This window comes from Dendrobates tinctorius, unplaced genomic scaffold, assembly GCF_039654945.1.
Source record: "Dendrobates tinctorius isolate UK_male_01 unplaced genomic scaffold, ASM3965494v1 ptg000250l, whole genome shotgun sequence".
NCBI lineage: Eukaryota > Metazoa > Chordata > Amphibia > Anura > Dendrobatidae > Dendrobates > Dendrobates tinctorius.
This window is the reverse complement of record NW_027361917.1, coordinates 22959534-22980231: the sequence shown is the minus strand read 5'-3', so window position 1 is coordinate 22980231 and position 20698 is coordinate 22959534. Positions and strand designations below refer to the sequence as shown.

Below are 20698 nucleotides of genomic sequence, written 5' to 3'. Positions count from 1 at the left end.
ATTCCATCATTCTGTTGTTGAACCCATTTAAGGAAGCCCCAGCAAGCTGGAGCGTGGAGTACTGAAGGAGATAGCAGAAGAAATTTCTGAACCACTCTCCATAATCTTTGAAAATTCTTGGAGAACAGGAGAAGTGCCAGAAGACTGGAGAAGAGCAAATGTTGTTCCTATCTTCAAAAAGGGGAAGAAGGTGGACCCAGGCAACTATAGGCCAGTGAGTCTGACTTCTATACCAGGAAAGATCTTTGAACAAATTATTAAACAACATGTAAGTCAATACCTGGATAAGAATGAAGTGATCAAACAGAGTCAGCATGGGTTTGTAACTAATAAGTCATGTCAGACTAACTTAATTTCCTTCTATGACGGTATCACTGATTGGGTGGATCAAGGAAATGCTGTAGATATAGTATATCTTGACTTCAGCAAAGCATTTGACAAAGTCTCTCATACAATCCTTATTGAAAAAATGACTAAGTATGGAATGGACAAGGCAACTGTTAGGTGGATTCATAGCTGGCTTAGTGATCGGACCCAAAGAGTGGTCGTAAATGGCTGCACATCCAGTTGGAAGAATGTCTCAAGTGGGGTACCACAGGGCTCTGTCCTGGGCCCTGTATTGTTCAACATCTTTATCAACGATTTAGATGAAGGAATTGAGGGTAAACTGATTAAATTTGCTGATGACACAAAGCTAGGAGGGATAGCTAATTCTAGAGAAGAGAGAGAGAGGATTCAAAAAGATTTAAATAAACTGGAGAAGTGGGCAGTAACTAACAGAATGGTTTTTAACAGGGAGAAATGCAAAGTACTACATCTGGGCAATAAAAATGAAAAAAGCATATATAGAATGGGAGGAATAGGGCTAAGTGACAGCACATGTGAAAAAGACTTGGGTATACTAATAGATCACAGACTGAATATGAGTCAACAGTGTGATGCAGCAGCAAAAAAGGCAAATGCAGTTCTAGGATGTATTAACAGAAGCATACAGTCTAGATCACGTGAAGTCATTATTTCCCTCTACTCCTCTTTGGTCAGACCACATCTGGAATATTGTGTCCAGTTTTGGGCACCACATTTTAAAAAAGACATCAACAAACTGGAGCAAGTTCAGAAAAGAGCGACCAGAATGGTGACCGGTCTGCAAACCCTGTCTTATGAGGAAAGGTTGCAGGATTTGGGAATGTTTAGTTTGCAAAAGAGAAGACTGAGAGGAGACTTAATTGCTGTCTACAAATATCTAAAGGGCTGTCACATTGTAGAAGGATCAACTTTATTCTCATTTGCACAAGGAAAGACTAGAAGCAATGGGATGAAACTGAATGGGAGGAGACACAGATTAGATATTAGAAAAAACTTTTTGACAGTTAGAGTGATCAATGAGTGGAACAGGCTGCCACGAGAAGTGGTGAGTTCTCCTTCAATGGAAGTCTTCAAACAGAGGCTGGACAGACATCTGATTGGGATGATTTAGCAAATCCTGCTTTGAGCAGGGGGTTGGACCAGATGGCCCAGGAGGTCCCTTCCAACTCTACGATTCTATGATTCTATGATTCTAAAAATTGCCACAAAATTCAGTTTTGCTTCTCTCCACGGAAATCTTTAGTAAAAGGCGAAAGATTTTTACGTTCTGAAGAGAAGCCAGAGTATACTGGGCAAGGGCTTCCTCCTGACCTACCACCATGGGCACAGCCCTCATTTGGCCCAGGGAGACCACCTAGAAGTGGGTGCGTGGTTTGGCTATGGAAAAACAAAAACGGCAACACACAGCCCATTTTCCGCAGGCTGCTCCGTGTTCAGCTCCATCCTGCTGCCAGAGAGTCACATGTCCCGCTGCCTGGAAGAAGGCCATCCACTGCTACAAAATTCAAATGAGAGACATTTCCCAGCAGCCCCAGAGTACAGTCTCCCACCAAAACCCCACCCACTCATTCCTTCATTCTGTTGTTGAACCCATTTAAGGAAGCCCCAGCAAGCTGGAACGTGCAAAAATTGCCAAAAAACTCAGTTTTGCTTCTCTCCACGGAAATCTTTAGTAAAAGGCGAAAGATTTTTACGTTCTGAAGAAAAGCCAGAGTATACTGCACAAGGGCTTCCTCCTGACCTACCACCATGGCCGCAGCCCTCATTTGGCCCAGGGAGACCACCTAGAAGTGGGTGCGTGGTTTGGCGATTTAAAAACAAAAACGGCAACACACAGCCCATTTTCCGCAGGCTGCTCCGTGTTCAGCTCCATCCTGCTGCCAGAGCGTCACGTGTCCCGCTGACTGAAAAAAGGCCATCCACGGCTACTATATTCAAATGAGAAACATTTCCCAGCAGCCCCAGAGTACAGTCTCCCACCAAAACCCCACCCACTCATTAATTCATTATGTTGTTAAACCCATTTAAGGAAGCCCCAGCAAGCTGGAGCGTGCAAAAATTGGCACAAAACTCAGTTTTGCTTCTCTCCACGGAAATCTTTAGTAAAAGGCAAAAGATTTTTACGTTCTGTAGAAAAGCCAGAGTATACGGCGCAAGGGCTTCCTCCTGACCTACCACCATGGCCGCAGCCCACATTTGGCCCAGGGAGACCACCTAGAAGTGGGTGCGTGGTTTGGCTATGGAAAAACAAAAACGGCAACACACAGCCCATTTTCCGCAGGCTGCTCTGTGTTAAGCTCCATCCTGCTGCCAGAGAGTCACATGTCCCGCTGCCTGGAAGAAGGCCATCCACTGCTACAATATTCAAATGAGAAGCATTTCCCATCAGCCCCAGAGTACAGGCTCCCACCAAAACCCCACCCACTCATTCTTTCATTGATCCCATTTAAGGAAGCCCCAAGAAGCTGGAGCATGCAAAAATTGCCACAAAACTCAGTTTTGCTTCTCTTCACGGAAATCTTTAGTAAAAGGCAAAAGATTTTTACGTTCTGAAAAGAAGCCAGAGTATGCTGGGCAAGGGCTTGCTCCTGACCTACCACCATGGGCACAGCCCTCATTTGGCCCAGGGAGACCACCTAGAAGTGGGTGCGTGGTTTGGCTATGGAAAAACAAAAACAGCAACACACAGCCCATTTTCCGCAGGCTGCTCCGTGTTCAGCTCCATCGTGCTGCCAGAGAGTCACATGTCCCGCTGCCTAGAAGAATGCCATCCACTGCTACAATATTCAAATGAGAGACAGATCCCAGCAGCCCCAGAGTACAGTCTCCCACCAAAACCCCACCCACTCATTCCTTCATTCTGTTGTTGAACCCATTTAAGGAAGCCCCAGCAAGCTGGAGCATGCAAAAATTTCAACAAAACTCAGGTTTGCTTCTCTCCACGGAAATCTTTATTAAAAGGCGAAAGATTTTTACGTTCTGAAGAGAAGCCAGAGTATATTGGGCAAGGGCTTCCTCCTGACCTAACACCATGGGCACAGCCCTCATTTGGCCCAGGGAGACCACCTAGAAGTGGGTGCATGGTTTGGCTATGGAAAAACAAAAATGGCAACACACAGCCCATTTTCCGCAGGCTGCTCCGTGTTCAGCTCCATCGTGCTGCCAGAGAGTCACATGTCCCGTTGCCTGGAAGAAGGCCATCCACTGCTACAATATTCAAATGAGAGACATTTCCCAGGAGCCCCAGAGTACAGTCTCCCACCAAAACCCCACCCACTCATTCCTTCATTCTGTTGTTGAACCCATTTAAGGAAGCCCCAGCAAGCTGGAGCGTGCAAATAATGCCAGAAAACTCAGTTTTGCTTCTCTCCACGGAAATCTTTAGTAAAAGGCAAAAGATTTTTTACGTTTTGAAGAAAAGCCAGAGTATACTGGGCAAAGGCTTCCTCCAGACCTACCAACATGGCCGCAACCCTCATTAGGCCCAGGGAGACCACCTAGAAGTGGGTGCGTGGTTTTGCTATGTAAAAACAAAAACGGCAACACACAGCCCATTTTCCACAGGCTGCTCCGTGTTCAGCTCCATCGTGCTGCCAGAGAGTCACATGTCCCGCTGCCTGGAAGAAGGCCATCCAGAGCTACAATATTCAAATGAGAGACATTTCCCAAAACCCCACCCACTCATTCCTTCTTTCTGTTGTTGAACCCATTTAAAGAAGTCCCAGCAAGCTGGAGCGTGCAAAAATTGCCACAAAACTCAGTTTTGCTTCTCTCCACTGAAATCTTTAATAAAAGGCGAAAGATTTTTACATTCTGAAGAGAAGCCAGAGTATACTGGGCAAGGGCTTCCTCCTGACCTACCACCATGGGCACAGCCCTCATTTGGCCCTGGGAGACCACCTAGAAGTGGGTGCGTGGTTTGGCTATAGAAAAACAAAAACGGCAACACACAGCCCATTTTCCGCAGGCTGCTCCGTGTTCAGCTCCATCTTGCTGCCAGATTGTCACCTGTCCCGCTGCCTGGAAGAACGCCATCCACTGCTACAATATTCAAATGAGAGACATTTCCCAGCAGCCCCAGAGTACAGTCTCCCACCAAAACCCCACCCAATCATTCCTTCATTCTGTTGTTGAACCCATTTAAGGTAGCCCCAGCAAGCTGGAGCGTGCAAAAATTGCCACAAAACTCAGTTTTGCTTCTCTCCACAGAAATCTTTAGTAAAAGGCGAAAGATTTTTACATTCTGAAGAGAAGCCAGAGTATACTGGGCAATGGCTTCCTCTTGACCTACCACCATGGGCACAGCTCTCATTTGGCCTAGGGAGACCACCTAGAAGTGGGTACGTGGTTTGGCTATGGAAAAACAAAAACGGCAACACACAGCCCATTTTCCGCAGGCTGCTCCGTGTTCAGCTCCATCCTGCTGCCAGAAAGTCACATGTCCCGCTGCCTGGAAGAAGGCCATCCACTGCTACAATATTCAAATGAGAGGCATCTCCCATCAGCCCCAGAGTACAGTCTCCCACCAAAACCCCACCCACTCATTCCTTCATTCTGTTGTTGAACCCATTTAAGGAAACCCCAGCAAGCTGGAGAGTGCAAAAATTGCCACAAAACTCAGTTTTGCTTCTCTCCACGGAAATCTTTAGTAAAAGGCGAAAGATTTTTACGTTCTGAAGAGAAGCCAGAGTATACTGGGCAAGTGCTTCCTCATGACCTAACACCATGGGCACAGCCCTCATTTGGCCCAGGGAGACCACCTAGAAGTGGGTGCGTGGTTTGGCTATGGAAAAACAAAAACGGCAGCACACAGCCCATTTTCCGCAGGCTGCTCCGTGTTCAGCTCCATCTTGCTGCCAGATTGTCACCTGTCCCGCTGCCTGGAAGAACGCCATCCACTGCTACAATATTCAAATGAGAGACATTTCCCAGCAGCCCCAGAGTACAGTCTCCCACCAAAACCCCACCCACTCATTCCTTCATTCTGTTGTTGAACCCATAGCGCCAGCAAGCTGGAGCGTGCAAAAATTGCCACAAAACTCAGTTTTGCTTCTCTCCACGGAAATCTTTAGTAAAAGGCGAAAGATTTTTACGTTCTGAAGAAAAGCCAGAGTATACTGGGCAAGGGCTTCCTACTGACCTACCACCATGGGCACAGCCCTCATTTGGCCCAGGGAGACCACCTAGAAGTGGGTGCGTGGTTTGGCTATGGAAAAACAAAAACGGCAACACACAGCCCATTTTCCACAGGCTGCTCCGTGTTCAGCTCCATCGTGCTGCCAGAGAGTCACATGTCCCGCTGCCTGGAAGAAGGCCATCCAGAGCTACAATATTCAAATGAGAGACATTTCCCAAAACCCCACCCACTCATTCCTTCTTTCTGTTGTTGAACCCATTTAAAGAAGTCCCAGCAAGCTGGAGCGTGCAAAAATTGCCACAAAACTCAGTTTTGCTTCTCTCCACTGAAATCTTTAATAAAAGGCGAAAGATTTTTACATTCTGAAGAGAAGCCAGAGTATACTGGGCAAGGGCTTCCTCCTGACCTACCACCATGGGCACAGCCCTCATTTGGCCCTGGGAGACCACCTAGAAGTGGGTGCGTGGTTTGGCTATAGAAAAACAAAAACGGCAACACACAGCCCATTTTCCGCAGGCTGCTCCGTGTTCAGCTCCATCTTGCTGCCAGATTGTCACCTGTCCCGCTGCCTGGAAGAACGCCATCCACTGCTACAATATTCAAATGAGAGACATTTCCCAGCAGCCCCAGAGTACAGTCTCCCACCAAAACCCCACCCAATCATTCCTTCATTCTGTTGTTGAACCCATTTAAGGTAGCCCCAGCAAGCTGGCGCGTGCAAAAATTGCCACAAAACTCAGTTTTGCTTCTCTCCACAGAAATCTTTAGTAAAAGGCGAAAGATTTTTACATTCTGAAGAGAAGCCAGAGTATACTGGGCAATGGCTTCCTCTTGACCTACCACCATGGGCACAGCTCTCATTTGGCCTAGGGAGACCACCTAGAAGTGGGTACGTGGTTTGGCTATGGAAAAACAAAAACGGCAACACACAGCCCATTTTCCGCAGGCTGCTCCGTGTTCAGCTCCATCCTGCTGCCAGAAAGTCACATGTCCCGCTGCCTGGAAGAAGGCCATCCACTGCTACAATATTCAAATGAGAGGCATCTCCCATCAGCCCCAGAGTACAGTCTCCCACCAAAACCCCACCCACTCATTCCTTCATTCTGTTGTTGAACCCATTTAAGGAAACCCCAGCAAGCTGGAGAGTGCAAAAATTGCCACAAAACTCAGTTTTGCTTCTCTCCACGGAAATCTTTAGTAAAAGGCGAAAGATTTTTACGTTCTGAAGAGAAGCCAGAGTATACTGGGCAAGTGCTTCCTCATGACCTAACACCATGGGCACAGCCCTCATTTGGCCCAGGGAGACCACCTAGAAGTGGGTGCGTGGTTTGGCTATGGAAAAACAAAAACGGCAGCACACAGCCCATTTTCCGCAGGCTGCTCCGTGTTCAGCTCCATCTTGCTGCCAGATTGTCACCTGTCCCGCTGCCTGGAAGAACGCCATCCACTGCTACAATATTCAAATGAGAGACATTTCCCAGCAGCCCCAGAGTACAGTCTCCCACCAAAACCCCACCCACTCATTCCTTCATTCTGTTGTTGAACCCATAGCGCCAGCAAGCTGGAGCGTGCAAAAATTGCCACAAAACTCAGTTTTGCTTCTCTCCACGGAAATCTTTAGTAAAAGGCGAAAGATTTTTACGTTCTGAAGAAAAGCCAGAGTATACTGGGCAAGGGCTTCCTACTGACCTACCACCATGGGCACAGCCCTCATTTGGCCCAGGGAGACCACCTAGAAGTGGGTGCGTGGTTTGGCTATGGAAAAACAAAAACGGCAACACACAGCCCATTTTCCGCAGGCTGCTCTGTGTTCAGCTCCATCCTGCTGCCAGAGAGTCACATGTCCCGCTGCCTGGAAGAAGGCCATCCACTGCTACAATATTCAAATGAAAGACATTTCCCAGCAGCCCCATAGTACAGTTTCCCACCAAAATCCACCCACTCATTCCTTCATTCTGTTGTTGAACCCATTTAAGGAAGCCCCAGCAAGCTGGAGCGTGCAAAAATTGCCACAAAACTCAGTTTTGTTTCTCTCCACGGAAATCTTTAGTAAAAGGCGAAAGATTTTTACGTTCTGAAGAGAAGCCAGAGTATACTGGGCAAGGGCTTCCTCCTGACCTACCACCATGGGCACAGCCCTCATTTGGCCCAGGGAGACCACTTAGAAGAGGGTGCGTGGTTTGGCTATGGAAAAACAAAAACGGCAACACACAGCCCATTTTCCGCAGGCTGCTCCGTGTTCAGCTCCATCTTGCTGCCAGAAAGTCACCTGTCCCGCTGCCTGGAAGAACGCCATCCACTGCTACAATATTCAAATGAGAGACATTTCCCAGCAGCCCCAGAGTACAGTCTCCCACCAAAACCCCACCCACTCATTCCTTCATTCTGTTGTTGAACCCATTTAAGGAAACCCCAGCAAGCTGGAGTGTGCAAAAATTGCCTTAAAACTCAGTTTTGCTTCTCTCCACGGAAATCTTTAGTAAAAGGCGAAAGATTTTTACGTTCTGAAGAGAAGGCAGAGTATACTGGGCAAGTGCTTCCTCCTGACCTAACACCATGGGCACAGCCCTCATTTGGCCCAGGGAGACCACCTAGAAGTGGGTGCGTGGTTTGGCTATGGAAAAACAAAAACGGAAACACACAGCCCATTTTCCGCAGGCTGCTCCGTGTTCAGCTCCATCCTGCTGCCAGAAAGTCACATGTCCCGCTGCCTGGAAGAAGGCCATCCACTGCTACAATATTCAAATGAGAGGCATCTCCCATCAGCCCCAGAGTACAGTCTCCCACCAAAACCCCACCCACTCATTCCTTCATTCTGTTGTTGAACCCATTTAAGGTAGCCCCAGCAAGCTGGAGCGTGCAAAAATTGCCACAAAACTCAGTTTTGCTTCTCTCCACGGAAATCTTTAGTAAAAAGCAAAAGATTTTTACGTTCTGAAGAAAAGCCAGAGTATACTGGTCAAGGGCTTCCTCCTGACCTACCACCATGTGCACAGCCCTCATTTGGCCCAGGGAGACCACCTAGAAGTGGGTGCGTGGTTTGGCTATGGAAAAACAAAAATGGCAACACACAGCCCATTTTCCACAGGCTGCTCCGTGTTCAGCTCCATCGTGCTGCCAGAGAGTCACATGTCCCGCTGCCTGGAAAAAGGCCATCCAGAGCTACAATATTCAAATGAGAGACATTTCCCAGCAGCCCCAGAGTACAGTCTCCCACCAAAACCCCACCCACTCATTCCTTCATTCTGTTGTTGAACCCATAGCGCCAGCAAGCTGGAGCGTGAAAAAATTGCCACAAAACTCAGTTTTGCTTCTCTCCACGGAAATCTTTAGTAAAAGGCGAAAGATTTTTACGTTCTGAAGAAAAGCCAGAGTATACTGGGCAAGGGCTTCCTACTGACCTACCACCATGGGCACAGCCCTCATTTGGCCCAGGGAGACCACCTAGAAGTGGGTGCGTGGTTTGGCTATGGAAAAACAAAAACGGCAACACACAGCCCATTTTCCGCAGGCTGCTCTGTGTTCAGCTCCATCCTGCTGCCAGAGAGTCACATGTCCCGCTGCCTGGAAGAAGGCCATCCACTGCTACAATATTCAAATGAAAGACATTTCCCAGCAGCCCCATAGTACAGTTTCCCACCAAAATCCACCCACTCATTCCTTCATTCTGTTGTTGAACCCAGTTAAGGAAGCCCCAGCAAGCTGGAGCGTGCAAAAAATGCCACAAAACTCAGTTTTGTTTCTCTCCACGGAAATCTTTAGTAAAAGGCGAAAGATTTTTACGTTCTGAAGAGAAGCCAGAGTATACTGGGCAAGGGCTTCCTCCTGACCTACCACCATGGGCACAGCCCTCATTTAGCCCAGGGAGACCACCTAGAAGTGGGTGCGTGGTTTGGCTATGGAAAAACAAAAACGGCAACACACAGCCCATTTTCCGCAGGCTGCTCCGTGTTCAGCTCCATCTTGCTGCCAGATTGTCACCTGTCCCGCTGTCTGGAAGAACGCCATCCACTGCTACAATATTCAAATGAGAGACATTTCCCAGCAGCCCCAGAGTACAGTCTCCCACCAAAACCCCACCCACTCATTCCTTCATTCTGTTGTTGAACCCATTTAAGGAAGCCCCAGCAAGCTGGAACGTGCAAAAATTGCCACAAAACTCAGTTTTGCTTCTCTCCACGGAAATCTTTAGTAAAAGGCGAAAGATTTTTACGTTCTGAAGAGAAGCCAGAGTATACTGGGCAAGGGCTTCCTCCTGACCTACCACCATGGGCACAGCTCTCATTTGGCCTAGGGAGACCACCTAGAAGTGGGTACGTGGTTTGGCTATGGAAAAACAAAAACGGCAACACACAGTCCATTTTCCGCAGGCTGCTCCGTGTTCAGCTCCATCCTGCTGCCAGAAAGTCACATGTCCCGCTGCCTGGAAGAAGGCCATCCACTGCTACAATATTCAAATGAGAGACATCTCCCATCAGCCCCAGAGTACAGTCTCCCACCAAAACCCCACCCACTCATTCCTTGTTTCTGTTGTTGAACCCATTTAAGGTAGCCCCAGCAAGCTGGAGCGTGCAAAAATTGCCACAAAACTCAGTTTTGCTTCTCTCCACGGAAATCTTTAATAAAAGGCGAAAGATTTTTACGTTCTGAAGAGAAGCCAGAGTATACAGAGCAAGAGCTTCCTCCTGACCTACCACCATGGGCACAGCCCTCATTTGGCCCAGGGAGACCACCTAGAAGTGGGTGCATAGTTTGGCTATGGAAAAACAAAAAAGGCAACACACAGCCCATTTTCCGCAGGCTGTTCCGTGTTCAGCTCCATTGTGCTGCCAGAGAGTCACATGTCCCGCTGCCTGGAAGAATGCCATCCACTGCTACAATATTCAAATGAGAGGCATCTCCCATCAGCCCCAGAGTACAGTCTCCCACCAAAACCCCACCCACTCATTCCTTCATTCTGTTGTTGAACCCATTTAATGAAGCCCCAGCAAGCTGGAGCGTGCAAAAATTGCCAGAAAACTCAGTTTTGCTTCTCTCCGCCGAAATCTTTAGTAAAAGGCAAAAGATTTTTACGTTCTGAAGAAAAGCCAGAGTATACTGGGCAAAGGCTTCCTCCAGACCTACCAACATGGCCGCAACCCTCATTAGGCCCAGGGAGACCACCTAGAAGTGGGTGCGTGGTTTTGCTATGGAAAAACAAAAACGGCAACACACAGCCCATTTTCCACAGGTTGCTCCGTGTTCAGCTCCATCGTGCTGCCAGAGAGTCACATGTCCCGCTGCCTGGAAGAAGGCCATCCAGAGCTACAATATTCAAATGAGAGACATTTCCCAGCAGCCCCAGAGTACAGTCTCCCACCAAAACCCCACCCACTCATTCCTTCATTCTTTTGTTGAACCCATTTAAGGAAGTCCCAGCAAGCTGGAGCGTGCAAAAATTGCCACAAAACTCAGTTTTGATTCTCTCCACGGAAATCTTTAGTAAAAGGCGAAAGATTTTTACATTCTGAAGAGAAGCCAGAGTATACTGGGCAAGGGCTTCCTCCTGACCTACCACCATGGGCACAGCCCTCATTTGGCCCAGGGAGACCACCTAGAAGTGGGTGCATGGTTTGGCTATGGAAAAACAAAAACGGCAACACACAGCCCATTTTCCGGAGGCTGCTCCATGTTCAGCTCCATCTTGCTGCCAGAGAGTCACATGTCCCGCTGCCTGGAAGAAGGCCATCCACTGCTACAATATTCAAATGAGAGACATTTCCCAGCAGCCCCAGAGTACAGTCTCCCACCAAAACCCCACCCACTCATTCCTTCATTATGTTGTTGAACCCATTTAAGGAAGCCCCAGGAGGCTGGAGCGTGCAAAAATTGCCACAAAATTCAGTTTTGCTTCTCTCCACGGAAATCTTTAGTAAAAGGCGAAAGATTTTTACGTTCTGAAGAGAAGCCAGAGTATACTGGGCAAGGGCTTCCTCCTGACCTACCACCATGGGCACAGCTCTCATTTGGCCTAGGGAGACCACCTAGAAGTGGGTACGTGTTTTGGCTATGGAAAAACAAAAACGGCAACACACAGTCCATTTTCCGCAGGCTGCTCCGTGTTCAGCTCCATCCTGCTGCCAGAAAGTCACATGTCCCGCTGCCTGGAAGAAAGCCATCCACTGCTACAATATTCAAATGAGAGACATCTCCCATCAGCCCCAGAGTACAGTCTCCCACCAAAACCCCACCCACTCATTCCTTGTTTCTGTTGTTGAACCCATTTAAGGTAGCCCCAGCAAGCTGGAGCGTGCAAAAATTGCCACAAAACTCAGTTTTGCTTCTCTCCACGGAAATCTTTAGTAAAAGGCGAAAGATTTTTACGTTCTGAAGAGAAGCCAGAGTATACAGAGCAAGAGCTTCCTCCTGACCTACCACCATGGGCACAGCCCTCATTTGGCCCAGGGAGACCACCTAGAAGTGGGTGCGTGGTTTGGCTATGGAAAAACAAAAACGGCAACACACAGCCCATTTTCCGCAGGCTGCTCCGTGTTCAGCTCCATCTTGCTGCCAGATCGTCACCTGTCCCGCTGCCTGGAAGAACGCCATCCACTGCTACAATATTCAAATGAGAGACATTTCCCAGCAGCCCCAGAGTACAGTCTCCCACCAAAACCCCACCCACTCATTCCTTCATTCTGTTGTCGAACCCATTGCGCCAACAAGCTGGTGCGTGCAAAAATTGCCACAAAACTCAGTTTTGCTTCTCTCCACGGAAATCTTTAGTAAAAGGCGAAAGATTTTTACGTTCTGAAGAAAAGCCAGAGTATACTGGGCAAGGGCTTCCTACTGACCTACCACCATGGGCACAGCCCTCATTTGGCCCAGGGAGACCACCTAGAAGTGGGTGCGTGGTTTGGCTATGGAAAAACAAAAACGGCAACACACAGCCCATTTTCCACAGGCTGCTCCGTGTTCAGCTCCATCGTGCTGCCAGAGAGTCACATGTTCCTCTGCCTGGAAGAAGGCCATCCACTGCTACATTATTCAAATGAGATACATTTCCCAGCAGCCCCAGAGTACAGTCTCCCACCAAAACCCCACCCTCTCATTCCTTCATTTTGTTGTTGAACCCATTTAAGGAAGCCCCAGCAAGCTGGAGCGTGCAAAAATTGCCACAAAACTCAGTTTTGCTTCTCTCCACGGAAATCTTTAGTAAAAGGCAAAAGATTTTTACATTCTGAAGAAAAGCCAGAGTATACTGCGCAAGGGCTTCCTCCTGACCTACCACCATGGCCGCAGCCCTCATTTGGCCCAGGGAGACCACCTAGAAGTGGGTGCGTGGTTTGGCTATGGAAAAACAAAAACGGCAACACACAGCCCATTTTCCGCAGGCTGCTCCGTGTTCAGCTCCATCCTGCTGCCAGAGAGTCACATGTCCCGCTGCCTGGAAGAAGGCCATCCACTGCTACAAAATTCAAATGAGAGACATTTCCCAGCAGCCCCAGAGTACAGTCTCCCACCAAAACCCCACCCACTCATTCCTTCATTCTGTTGTTGAACCCATTTAAGGAAGCCCCAGCAAGCTGGAGCGTGCAAAAATTGCTACAAAACTCAGTATTGCTTCTCTCCACGGAAACCTTTAGTAAAAGACGAAAGATTTTTACGTTCTGAAGAGAAGCCAGAGTATACTGGGCAAGGGCTTCCTCCTGACCTACCACCATGGGCACAGCCCTCATTTGGCCCAGGGAGACCACCTAGAAGTGGGTGCGTGGTTTGGCTATGGAAAAACAAAAACGGCAACACACAGCCCATTTTCCGCAGGCTGCTCCGTGTTCAGCTCCATCTTGCTGCCAGATCGTCACCTGTCCCGCTGCCTGGAAGAACGCCATCCACTGCTACAATATTCAAATGAGAGACATTTCCCAGCAGCCCCAGAGTACAGTCTCCCACCAAACCCCCACCCACTCATTCCTTCATTCTGTTGTAGAACCCATTTAAGGAAGCCACTACAAGCTAGAGCGCGGAGAAATTGCCACAAAACTCAGTATTGCTTCTCTCCACGGAAATCTTTAGTAAAAGGCGAAAGATTTTTACATTCTGAAGAAAAGCCAGAGTATACTGGGCAAGGGCTTCCTCCTGACCTACCACCATGGGCACAGCCCTCATTTGGCCCAGGGAGACCACCTAGAAGTGGGTGCATGGTTTGACTATGGAAAAACAAAAACGGCAACACACAGCCCATTTTCCGCAGGCTGCTCCGTGTTCAGCTCCATCCTGCTGCCAGAGAGTCACATGTCCAGCTGCCTGGAAGAAGGCCATCCACTGCTACAATATTCAAATGAGAGGCATTTCCCATAAGCCCCAGAGTACAGTCTCCCACCAAAACCCCACCCACTCATTCCTTCATTCTGTTGTTGAACCCATAGCGCCAGCAAGCTGGAGCGTGCAAAAATTGCCACAAAAATCAGTTTTGCTTCTCTCCACGGAAATCTTTAGTAAAAGGCGAAAGATTTTTACGTTCTGAAGAAAAGCCAGAGTATACTGGGTAAGGGCTTCCTACTGACCTACCACCATGGGCACAGCCCTCATTTGGCCCAGGGAGACCACCTAGAAGTGGGTGCGTGGTTTGGCTATGGAAAAACAAAAACGGCAACACACAGCCCATTTTCCGCAGGCTGCTCCGTGTTCAGCTCCATCGTGCTGCCAGAGAGTCACATGTTCCGCTGCCTGGAAGCAGGCCATCCACTGCTACAATATTCAAATGAGAGGCATTTCCCATCAGCCCCAGAGTACAGTCTCCCACCAAAACCCCACCCACTCATTCCTTCATTCTGTTGTTGAACCCATTTAAGGAAGCCACAGCAAGCTGGTTCGTGCAAAAATTGCAACAAAACTCAGTTTTGCTTCTCTCCACGGAAATCTTTAGTAAAAGGCGAAAGATTTTTACGTTCTGAAGAGCAGCTAGAGAACACTGGGCAAGTGCTTTCTCCTGACCTACCACCATGGGCACAACCCTCATTTGGCCCAGGGAGACCACCTAGAAGTGGGTGCTTGGTTTGGCGATGGAAAAACAAATACGGCAACACACAGCCCATTTTCCGCAGGCTGCTCCGTGTTCAGCTCCATCCTGCTGCCAGAGCGTCACGTGTCCCGCTGACTGAAAGAAGGCCATCCACGGCTACTATATTCAAATGAGGGCCATTTTCCCGCAATGCCACAGCTCAGTCTCCCACCAAAAACCCCACACACATACCTTCATTCTGTTGTTGAACCCATTTAAGGAAGCCACAGCAAGCTGGAGCTTGCAAAAATTGACACAAAACTCAGATTTGCTCCTCTGCACGGAAATTTTTATTAGAAGGCGAAAAATTTTTAAGTTATGAAGAAAAACCAGAGAATACTGAGCAAGGGCTTCCTCCTGACCTACCACCATGGGCACAGCCCTCATTTGGCCCAGGGAGACCACCTAGAAGTGGGTGCTTGGTTTGGCTATGGAAAAACAAAAACGGCAACACACAGCCCATTTTACGTAGGCTGCTCCGTGTTCAGCTCCATCGTGCTGCCAGAGAGTCACATGTCCCGCTGCCTGGAAGGAGGCCATCCACTGCTACAATATTCAAATGATACATTTCCCATCAGCCCAAGAGTACAGTCTCCCACCAAAACCCCACCCACTCATCCCTTCATTCTGTTGTTGAACCCATTTAAGGAAGCCCAAGAAAGCTGGAACGTGCAAAAATTGCCAAAAAACTCAGTTTTGCTTCTCTCCACGGAAATTTTTAGTAAAAGGCGAAAGATTTTTACGTTCTGAAGAAAAGCCAGAGTATACTGCGCAAGGGCTTCCTCCTGACCTACCACCATGGCCGCAGCCCTCATTTGGCCCAGGGAGACCACCTAGAAGTGGGTGCGTGGTTTGGCGATTTAAAAACAAAAACGGCAACACACAGCCCATTTTCCGCAGGCTGCTCCGTGTTCAGCTCCATCCTGCTGGCAGAGCGTCACGTGTCCCGCTGACTGAAAAAAGGCCATCCACGGCTACTATATTCAAATGAGAAACATTTCCCAGCAGCCCCAGAGTACAGTCTCCCATCAAAACCCCACCCACTCATTCCTTCATTCTGTTGTTAAACCCATTTAAGGAAGCCCCAGCAAGCTGGAGCGTGCAAAAATTGGCACAAAACTCAGTTTTGCTTCTCTCCACGGAAATCTTTAGTAAAAGGCAAAAGATTTTTACATTATGTAGAAAAGCCAGATTATACGGCGCAAGGGCTTCCTCCTGACCTACCACCATGGCCGCAGCCATCATTTGGCCCAGGGAGACCACCTAGAAGTGGGTGCGTGGTTTGGCTATGGAAAAACAAAAACGGCAACACACAGCCCATTTTCCGCAGGCTGCTCTGTGTTAAGCTCCATCCTGCTGCCAGAGAGTCACATGTCCGGCTGCCTGGAAGAAGGCCATCCACTGCTACAATATTCAAATGAGAAGCATTTCCCATCAGCCCCAGAGTACAGGCTCCCACCAAAACCCCACCCACTCATTCTTTCATTCTGTTGTTGAACCCATTTAAGGAAGCCCCAGCAAGTTGGAGCATGCAAAAATTGCCACCAAACTCAGTTTTGCTTCTCTCCACGGAAATCTTTAGTAAAAGGCGAAAGATTTTTACATTCTGAAGAGAAGCCAGAGTATACTGGGCAAGGGCTTGCTCCTGACCTACCACCATGGGCACAGCCCTCATTTGGCCCAGGGAGACCACCTAGAAGTGGGTGCGTGGTTTGGCTATGGAAAAACAAAAATGGCAACACACAGCCCATTTTCCGCAGGCTGCTCCGTGTTCAGCTCCATCGTGCTGCCAGAGAGTCACATGTCCCGCTGCCTGGAAAAAAGGCCATCCACTGCTACAATATTCAAATGAGAGGCATTTCCCATAAGCCCCAGAGTACAGTCTCCCACCAAAACCCCACCCACTCATTCCTTCATTCTGTTGTTGAAACCATTTAAGGAAGCCACAGCAAGCTGGGGCGTGCAAAATTTGCCACAAAACTCAGTTTTGCTTCTCTCCACGGAAATCTTTAGTAAAAGGCGAAAGATTTTTACGTTCTGAAGAGAAGCCAGAGTATACTGGGTAAGGGCTTCCTCCTGACCTACCACCATGGGCACAGCCCTCATTTGGCCCAGGTAGACCACCTAGAAGTGGGTGCATGGTTTGACTATGGAAAAACAAAAACGGCAACACACAGCCTATTTTCCGCAGGCTGCTCCGTGTTCAGCTCCATCCTGCTGCCAGAGAGTCACATGTCCCGCTGCCTGGAAGAAGGCCATCCACTGCTACAATATTCAAATGAGAGGCATTTCCCATAAGCCCCAGAGTACAGTCTCCCACCAAAACCCCACCCACTCATTCCTTCATTCTGTTGTTAAACCCATAGCGCCAGCAAGCTGGAGCGTGCAAAAATTGCCACAAAACTCAGTTTTGCTTCTCTCCACGGAAATCTTTAGTAAAAGGTGAAAGATTTTTACGTTCTGAAGAAAAGCCAGAGTATACTTGGCAAGGGCTTCCTCCTGACCTACCACCATGGGCACAGCCCTCATTTGGCCCAGGGAGACCACCTAGAAGTGGGTGCGTGGTTTGGCAATGGAAAAACAAAAACGGCAACACACAGCCCATTTTCCGCAGGCTGCTCCGTGTTCAGCTACATCTTGCTGCCAGATTGTCACCTGTCCCGCTGCCTGGAAGAACGCCATCCACTGCTACAATATTCAAATGAGAGACATTTCCCAGCAGCCCCAGAGTACAGTCTCCCACCAAAACCCCACCCACTCATTCCTTCATTCTGTTGTTGAACCTATTTAAGGAAGCCCCAGCAAGCTGGAGCGTGCAAAAATTGCCACAAAACTCAGTTTTGCTTCTCTCCACGGAAATCTTTAGTAAAAGGCGAAAGATTTTTACGTTCTGAAGAGAAGCCAGAGTATACTGGGCAAGGGCTTCCTCCTGACCTACCACCATGGGCACAGCTCTCATTTGGCCTAGGGAGACCACCTAGAAGTGGGTACGTGGTTTGGCTATGGAAAAACAAAAACGGCAACACACAGCCCATTTTCCGCTGGCTGCTCCATGTTCAGCTCCATCTTGCTGCCAGAGAGTCACATGTCCCGCTGCCTGGAAGAAGGCCATCCACTGCTACAATATTCAAATGAGAGACATTTCCCAGCAGCCCCAGAGTACAGTCTCCCACCAAAACCCCACTCACTCATTCCTTCATTCTGTTGTTGATCCCATTTAAGGAAGCCCCAGCAAGCTGGAGCGTGCAAAAATTGCCACAAAAATCAGTTTTGCGTCTCTCCACGGAAATCTTTAGTAAAAGGCGAAAGATTTTTACGTTCTGAAGAAAAGCCAAAGTATACTGGGCAAAGGCTTCCTCCAGACCTACCAACATGGCCGCAACCCTCATTAGGCCCAGGGAGACCACCTAGAAGTGGGTGCGTGGTTTTGCTATGGAAAAACAAAAACGGCAACACACAGCCCATTTTCCACAGGTTGCTCCGTGATCAGCTCCATCGTGCTGCCAGAGAGTCACATGTCCCGCTGCCTGGAAGAAGGCCATCCAGAGCTACAATATTCAAATGAGAGACATTTCCCAGCAGCCCCAGAGTACAGTCTCCCACCAAAACCCCACCCATTCATTCCTTCATTCTGTTGTTGAAGCCATTTAAGGAAGTCCCAGCAAGCTGGAGCGTGCAAAAATTGCCACAAAACTCAGTTTTGCTTCTCTCTGTAAGAAAAAGTCCTACTGAGAGCTGGAAGAGTCGGGAAGAAGTTCCACAGATGATCTCTTATCAAGCTGAGGTTGAAGGTTTATTCGGAGATACACAGCAAGACAGATACAGAATAACAGAGGAGTTGGAATATGCGGGCAAAAACAGGAATTCAGACAGGCAGAGATTTGCTAGGAGGTCTGGCGGTGATAAGGCTCTGTGCCCTGGCCATGGTGAGGCACAGTGGCATGATGGCGATGGAATGGCCCCGATCGACAGTAACAGGGGCATCTTATACATTATCAGAACAAAGAAAGCTGCATTTTGCCGCAGAGGGCGTTAACATTATAATTCTAAGGCGTTTTCATGGTAATCTACAGAAACGTGGTTTAGAACAGAGAATATAATGACATAATACGAAGATATTAATTAACATTTCTTCAAGCAACACTAAAACCCATAAGTCATTGGTATCTATGGCTACTGTCCTAAAATCTTATCATTGTCTCCAGTCTAGGTCCCTAAATTCTTACATCCTGACATTTTAACTACTCTACTCTTCGCTACCACACTATCACGTATAAGCATACTGACCATATATTTGGTAACCTGTGACCCTATTGATTGATCCAATCTTCCTCTACGCACATCGGCTGAGGTTGCTAGGAGACATGATCTCATTTTCCATCCTCCATTTAATACATTTTATCAGCTCTTTTGTAAAAGTTGAATCTTCTCTAACTTTCAACAAAATGGCTGCTAGAGACAACATGGCCGCTCAGTATATTATGACTGACCATTCTCTTACAAGTCCCCCTCTTGTACTCTATCCAGAGTACAACATACAGTACTGTAATATTCATGGGTGAATTACTGAAAATAAGAATATTGAGGTAATTCAGCACTTTATGCACGTGTGTGTGTAAGGCAAATGTCCCTAAACATAAAACAAACACATAATAAAAAAATAATTCAAATAGTCCCGAAAAAATAAGTTGCACAAATAGTCAAGTCTTTTGGTCTTTTCAATTCTTTTGGTCTTTTTCTTCTCATTCTTTGTCTTCTGGATTTTCCTTATCTTCTCCCCCTCTCACACTATCAGAGTCCCACTGTATAGTGTGAAACATCTTCTCCTGATCATCCAATAGGTTCATGGTCCCAGGAGTCGAATATGAAAATCTTCAGCTGACCTGGAGGAAATAGAAAAAAAGAGTGGAGTATCAGTCCTTACCAGAAATCTCAGTAAAATAATTAAGAAGTCTATACTGATTGATATGAACCATTTTAATCACCTTTTTAGCTTGAAAATTTGAGCAAAGACTTAACCATTATTGTTGGGATGTAAAGCACTAGTCTATCATTAACCCGTTTGTAGTACAAGCACTCCCCCTCAATGGGCAGGGACTCGAGGGAATTGAACAGGGATGAGTCACCCTCCTTCTCCTGTGCTTTTATGAGATCCTGCAAAGGAGAAAAAACAAGGGAGGGGGGGTCTCGGGGTTTCTCAGTGACTGCAGCGATGCCTTCTTGAGGATATTTGTCGTCGCCTGTGAGTGCAGCCTCCTTGGCCGCGTGATCTACATATGCATTACCAAGGATGTGGGGGTCAGGAATCAACCTCTGATGTCCCTTGATTTTACAGAAGGACCATAATTTTGGGAATTCTTTACCCCGTTGCTCAATTTGTTTTAGAATGTCTGCATGCTGCAAGGGCTTGTTCTGAGAATCAACCATCCCCCTAAGGGCCCATACATTAAGATATAAAGTGAGTGACGACACGACATATGCGCTATCACTGAAGATATTCATTGGCTCTGGACACACGAGAATGACCTGTAAAGCTGCTTCCAACTCAGCTCTTTGAGCGGAGAAATGACCAGGGAGTTTATACTGCAGCAGCAATGGCTTAGCTGGAAACCACACAGCGAAGCCTGTGACGTAATGCCCCTCATGCCAATAGCGAGCTCCGTCGATATAGGCACAGGGGATTCCCTCTTGAAAGTCTGCTTGGAAGGGAGAGGGAGTGACATTAGCCTGTTCAATTTGACAATCGTGACTTTTTCCTGCATACTGCATCATTTGGGCTAAGTGATATTTCTCACCCACTTCGACTTGTAAGTCTCTAGTCTCAAAATCAATGATCCATTGGGCCATTCTCTGTGAATTGATACCTGAAGCTTTTCCTTTCAGCAAAGTTTTTAAAGTGACGTGCGGGGTTTGTAGAATTAAAGGAGCGAATCCCACTATATGTTTCACTTGATTCATAGTCCAGTGCACGCTCAGTAGGTGCTTCATGCACTGAGTGAATCCTTTTTCCACGGGAGTAAGCAACCTAGAATAATAACCTAAGGCATACAACTGACTAGACACTTCTGGGCTTTCTTTGGGCCATTTTTGTAGGAGCACTGAAGAAATAGAGATATCACCAGTGTGAGTCTGAATGTAGAAAGGCTGGGAAG

The 20698-nt window shown here is 47.7% G+C and overlaps 39 non-coding genes across 39 annotated transcripts; all 39 read right to left on the bottom strand.

Moving 5' to 3' along the window:
- Window positions 1-1539: 1539 nt before the first annotated feature.
- Window positions 1540-1653, bottom strand: LOC141064301 (U5 spliceosomal RNA). Its single transcript, XR_012225526.1, has one exon. It is a non-coding gene; the product is annotated as a U5 spliceosomal RNA (small nuclear RNA).
- Window positions 1654-1967: 314 nt separating this feature from the next.
- LOC141064927 (U5 spliceosomal RNA) lies at window positions 1968-2083 on the bottom strand. Its single transcript, XR_012226089.1, has one exon. It is a non-coding gene; the product is annotated as a U5 spliceosomal RNA (small nuclear RNA).
- Window positions 2084-2397: 314 nt separating this feature from the next.
- Window positions 2398-2513, bottom strand: LOC141064948 (U5 spliceosomal RNA). Its single transcript, XR_012226107.1, has one exon. It is a non-coding gene; the product is annotated as a U5 spliceosomal RNA (small nuclear RNA).
- Window positions 2514-2819: 306 nt separating this feature from the next.
- Window positions 2820-2935, bottom strand: LOC141064468 (U5 spliceosomal RNA). The gene has a single exon (XR_012225677.1). It is a non-coding gene; the product is annotated as a U5 spliceosomal RNA (small nuclear RNA).
- Window positions 2936-3249: 314 nt separating this feature from the next.
- LOC141063650 (U5 spliceosomal RNA) lies at window positions 3250-3365 on the bottom strand. The gene has a single exon (XR_012224941.1). It is a non-coding gene; the product is annotated as a U5 spliceosomal RNA (small nuclear RNA).
- A 314-nt stretch (window positions 3366-3679) lies between these two features.
- LOC141064307 (U5 spliceosomal RNA) lies at window positions 3680-3796 on the bottom strand. Its single transcript, XR_012225531.1, has one exon. It is a non-coding gene; the product is annotated as a U5 spliceosomal RNA (small nuclear RNA).
- Window positions 3797-4083: 287 nt separating this feature from the next.
- Window positions 4084-4199, bottom strand: LOC141064415 (U5 spliceosomal RNA). The gene has a single exon (XR_012225628.1). It is a non-coding gene; the product is annotated as a U5 spliceosomal RNA (small nuclear RNA).
- Window positions 4200-4513: 314 nt separating this feature from the next.
- LOC141063691 (U5 spliceosomal RNA) lies at window positions 4514-4629 on the bottom strand. Its single transcript, XR_012224977.1, has one exon. It is a non-coding gene; the product is annotated as a U5 spliceosomal RNA (small nuclear RNA).
- Window positions 4630-4943: 314 nt separating this feature from the next.
- Window positions 4944-5059, bottom strand: LOC141064854 (U5 spliceosomal RNA). Its single transcript, XR_012226023.1, has one exon. It is a non-coding gene; the product is annotated as a U5 spliceosomal RNA (small nuclear RNA).
- A 307-nt stretch (window positions 5060-5366) lies between these two features.
- LOC141065198 (U5 spliceosomal RNA) lies at window positions 5367-5482 on the bottom strand. Its single transcript, XR_012226337.1, has one exon. It is a non-coding gene; the product is annotated as a U5 spliceosomal RNA (small nuclear RNA).
- A 287-nt stretch (window positions 5483-5769) lies between these two features.
- LOC141064412 (U5 spliceosomal RNA) lies at window positions 5770-5885 on the bottom strand. The gene has a single exon (XR_012225626.1). It is a non-coding gene; the product is annotated as a U5 spliceosomal RNA (small nuclear RNA).
- Window positions 5886-6199: 314 nt separating this feature from the next.
- On the bottom strand, window positions 6200-6315 carry LOC141064042 (U5 spliceosomal RNA). Its single transcript, XR_012225293.1, has one exon. It is a non-coding gene; the product is annotated as a U5 spliceosomal RNA (small nuclear RNA).
- Window positions 6316-6629: 314 nt separating this feature from the next.
- Window positions 6630-6745, bottom strand: LOC141064853 (U5 spliceosomal RNA). Its single transcript, XR_012226022.1, has one exon. It is a non-coding gene; the product is annotated as a U5 spliceosomal RNA (small nuclear RNA).
- A 307-nt stretch (window positions 6746-7052) lies between these two features.
- LOC141065197 (U5 spliceosomal RNA) lies at window positions 7053-7168 on the bottom strand. The gene has a single exon (XR_012226336.1). It is a non-coding gene; the product is annotated as a U5 spliceosomal RNA (small nuclear RNA).
- A 313-nt stretch (window positions 7169-7481) lies between these two features.
- LOC141064994 (U5 spliceosomal RNA) lies at window positions 7482-7597 on the bottom strand. The gene has a single exon (XR_012226149.1). It is a non-coding gene; the product is annotated as a U5 spliceosomal RNA (small nuclear RNA).
- Window positions 7598-7911: 314 nt separating this feature from the next.
- Window positions 7912-8027, bottom strand: LOC141064420 (U5 spliceosomal RNA). Its single transcript, XR_012225633.1, has one exon. It is a non-coding gene; the product is annotated as a U5 spliceosomal RNA (small nuclear RNA).
- A 314-nt stretch (window positions 8028-8341) lies between these two features.
- On the bottom strand, window positions 8342-8457 carry LOC141063823 (U5 spliceosomal RNA). Its single transcript, XR_012225096.1, has one exon. It is a non-coding gene; the product is annotated as a U5 spliceosomal RNA (small nuclear RNA).
- A 307-nt stretch (window positions 8458-8764) lies between these two features.
- Window positions 8765-8880, bottom strand: LOC141063710 (U5 spliceosomal RNA). The gene has a single exon (XR_012224994.1). It is a non-coding gene; the product is annotated as a U5 spliceosomal RNA (small nuclear RNA).
- Window positions 8881-9193: 313 nt separating this feature from the next.
- LOC141065221 (U5 spliceosomal RNA) lies at window positions 9194-9309 on the bottom strand. Its single transcript, XR_012226357.1, has one exon. It is a non-coding gene; the product is annotated as a U5 spliceosomal RNA (small nuclear RNA).
- Window positions 9310-9623: 314 nt separating this feature from the next.
- Window positions 9624-9739, bottom strand: LOC141064751 (U5 spliceosomal RNA). Its single transcript, XR_012225933.1, has one exon. It is a non-coding gene; the product is annotated as a U5 spliceosomal RNA (small nuclear RNA).
- A 314-nt stretch (window positions 9740-10053) lies between these two features.
- Window positions 10054-10169, bottom strand: LOC141065169 (U5 spliceosomal RNA). Its single transcript, XR_012226310.1, has one exon. It is a non-coding gene; the product is annotated as a U5 spliceosomal RNA (small nuclear RNA).
- A 314-nt stretch (window positions 10170-10483) lies between these two features.
- Window positions 10484-10599, bottom strand: LOC141064283 (U5 spliceosomal RNA). Its single transcript, XR_012225509.1, has one exon. It is a non-coding gene; the product is annotated as a U5 spliceosomal RNA (small nuclear RNA).
- A 314-nt stretch (window positions 10600-10913) lies between these two features.
- On the bottom strand, window positions 10914-11029 carry LOC141063843 (U5 spliceosomal RNA). Its single transcript, XR_012225114.1, has one exon. It is a non-coding gene; the product is annotated as a U5 spliceosomal RNA (small nuclear RNA).
- A 314-nt stretch (window positions 11030-11343) lies between these two features.
- LOC141063666 (U5 spliceosomal RNA) lies at window positions 11344-11459 on the bottom strand. Its single transcript, XR_012224955.1, has one exon. It is a non-coding gene; the product is annotated as a U5 spliceosomal RNA (small nuclear RNA).
- Window positions 11460-11773: 314 nt separating this feature from the next.
- Window positions 11774-11889, bottom strand: LOC141064013 (U5 spliceosomal RNA). Its single transcript, XR_012225267.1, has one exon. It is a non-coding gene; the product is annotated as a U5 spliceosomal RNA (small nuclear RNA).
- A 307-nt stretch (window positions 11890-12196) lies between these two features.
- Window positions 12197-12312, bottom strand: LOC141063747 (U5 spliceosomal RNA). Its single transcript, XR_012225028.1, has one exon. It is a non-coding gene; the product is annotated as a U5 spliceosomal RNA (small nuclear RNA).
- Window positions 12313-12626: 314 nt separating this feature from the next.
- Window positions 12627-12742, bottom strand: LOC141065168 (U5 spliceosomal RNA). Its single transcript, XR_012226309.1, has one exon. It is a non-coding gene; the product is annotated as a U5 spliceosomal RNA (small nuclear RNA).
- Window positions 12743-13056: 314 nt separating this feature from the next.
- On the bottom strand, window positions 13057-13172 carry LOC141065233 (U5 spliceosomal RNA). Its single transcript, XR_012226368.1, has one exon. It is a non-coding gene; the product is annotated as a U5 spliceosomal RNA (small nuclear RNA).
- A 315-nt stretch (window positions 13173-13487) lies between these two features.
- Window positions 13488-13602, bottom strand: LOC141064665 (U5 spliceosomal RNA). The gene has a single exon (XR_012225855.1). It is a non-coding gene; the product is annotated as a U5 spliceosomal RNA (small nuclear RNA).
- Window positions 13603-13909: 307 nt separating this feature from the next.
- Window positions 13910-14025, bottom strand: LOC141064054 (U5 spliceosomal RNA). Its single transcript, XR_012225301.1, has one exon. It is a non-coding gene; the product is annotated as a U5 spliceosomal RNA (small nuclear RNA).
- A 312-nt stretch (window positions 14026-14337) lies between these two features.
- On the bottom strand, window positions 14338-14455 carry LOC141064633 (U5 spliceosomal RNA). Its single transcript, XR_012225826.1, has one exon. It is a non-coding gene; the product is annotated as a U5 spliceosomal RNA (small nuclear RNA).
- A 313-nt stretch (window positions 14456-14768) lies between these two features.
- Window positions 14769-14884, bottom strand: LOC141064772 (U5 spliceosomal RNA). Its single transcript, XR_012225951.1, has one exon. It is a non-coding gene; the product is annotated as a U5 spliceosomal RNA (small nuclear RNA).
- Window positions 14885-15196: 312 nt separating this feature from the next.
- LOC141064131 (U5 spliceosomal RNA) lies at window positions 15197-15312 on the bottom strand. Its single transcript, XR_012225371.1, has one exon. It is a non-coding gene; the product is annotated as a U5 spliceosomal RNA (small nuclear RNA).
- A 314-nt stretch (window positions 15313-15626) lies between these two features.
- LOC141064071 (U5 spliceosomal RNA) lies at window positions 15627-15742 on the bottom strand. The gene has a single exon (XR_012225317.1). It is a non-coding gene; the product is annotated as a U5 spliceosomal RNA (small nuclear RNA).
- A 314-nt stretch (window positions 15743-16056) lies between these two features.
- LOC141064920 (U5 spliceosomal RNA) lies at window positions 16057-16172 on the bottom strand. Its single transcript, XR_012226083.1, has one exon. It is a non-coding gene; the product is annotated as a U5 spliceosomal RNA (small nuclear RNA).
- A 315-nt stretch (window positions 16173-16487) lies between these two features.
- On the bottom strand, window positions 16488-16603 carry LOC141065239 (U5 spliceosomal RNA). The gene has a single exon (XR_012226373.1). It is a non-coding gene; the product is annotated as a U5 spliceosomal RNA (small nuclear RNA).
- Window positions 16604-16910: 307 nt separating this feature from the next.
- On the bottom strand, window positions 16911-17026 carry LOC141064106 (U5 spliceosomal RNA). The gene has a single exon (XR_012225348.1). It is a non-coding gene; the product is annotated as a U5 spliceosomal RNA (small nuclear RNA).
- Window positions 17027-17340: 314 nt separating this feature from the next.
- Window positions 17341-17456, bottom strand: LOC141064001 (U5 spliceosomal RNA). Its single transcript, XR_012225256.1, has one exon. It is a non-coding gene; the product is annotated as a U5 spliceosomal RNA (small nuclear RNA).
- Window positions 17457-17770: 314 nt separating this feature from the next.
- LOC141064253 (U5 spliceosomal RNA) lies at window positions 17771-17886 on the bottom strand. Its single transcript, XR_012225482.1, has one exon. It is a non-coding gene; the product is annotated as a U5 spliceosomal RNA (small nuclear RNA).
- Between the last annotated feature and the right edge of the window lie 2812 nt (window positions 17887-20698).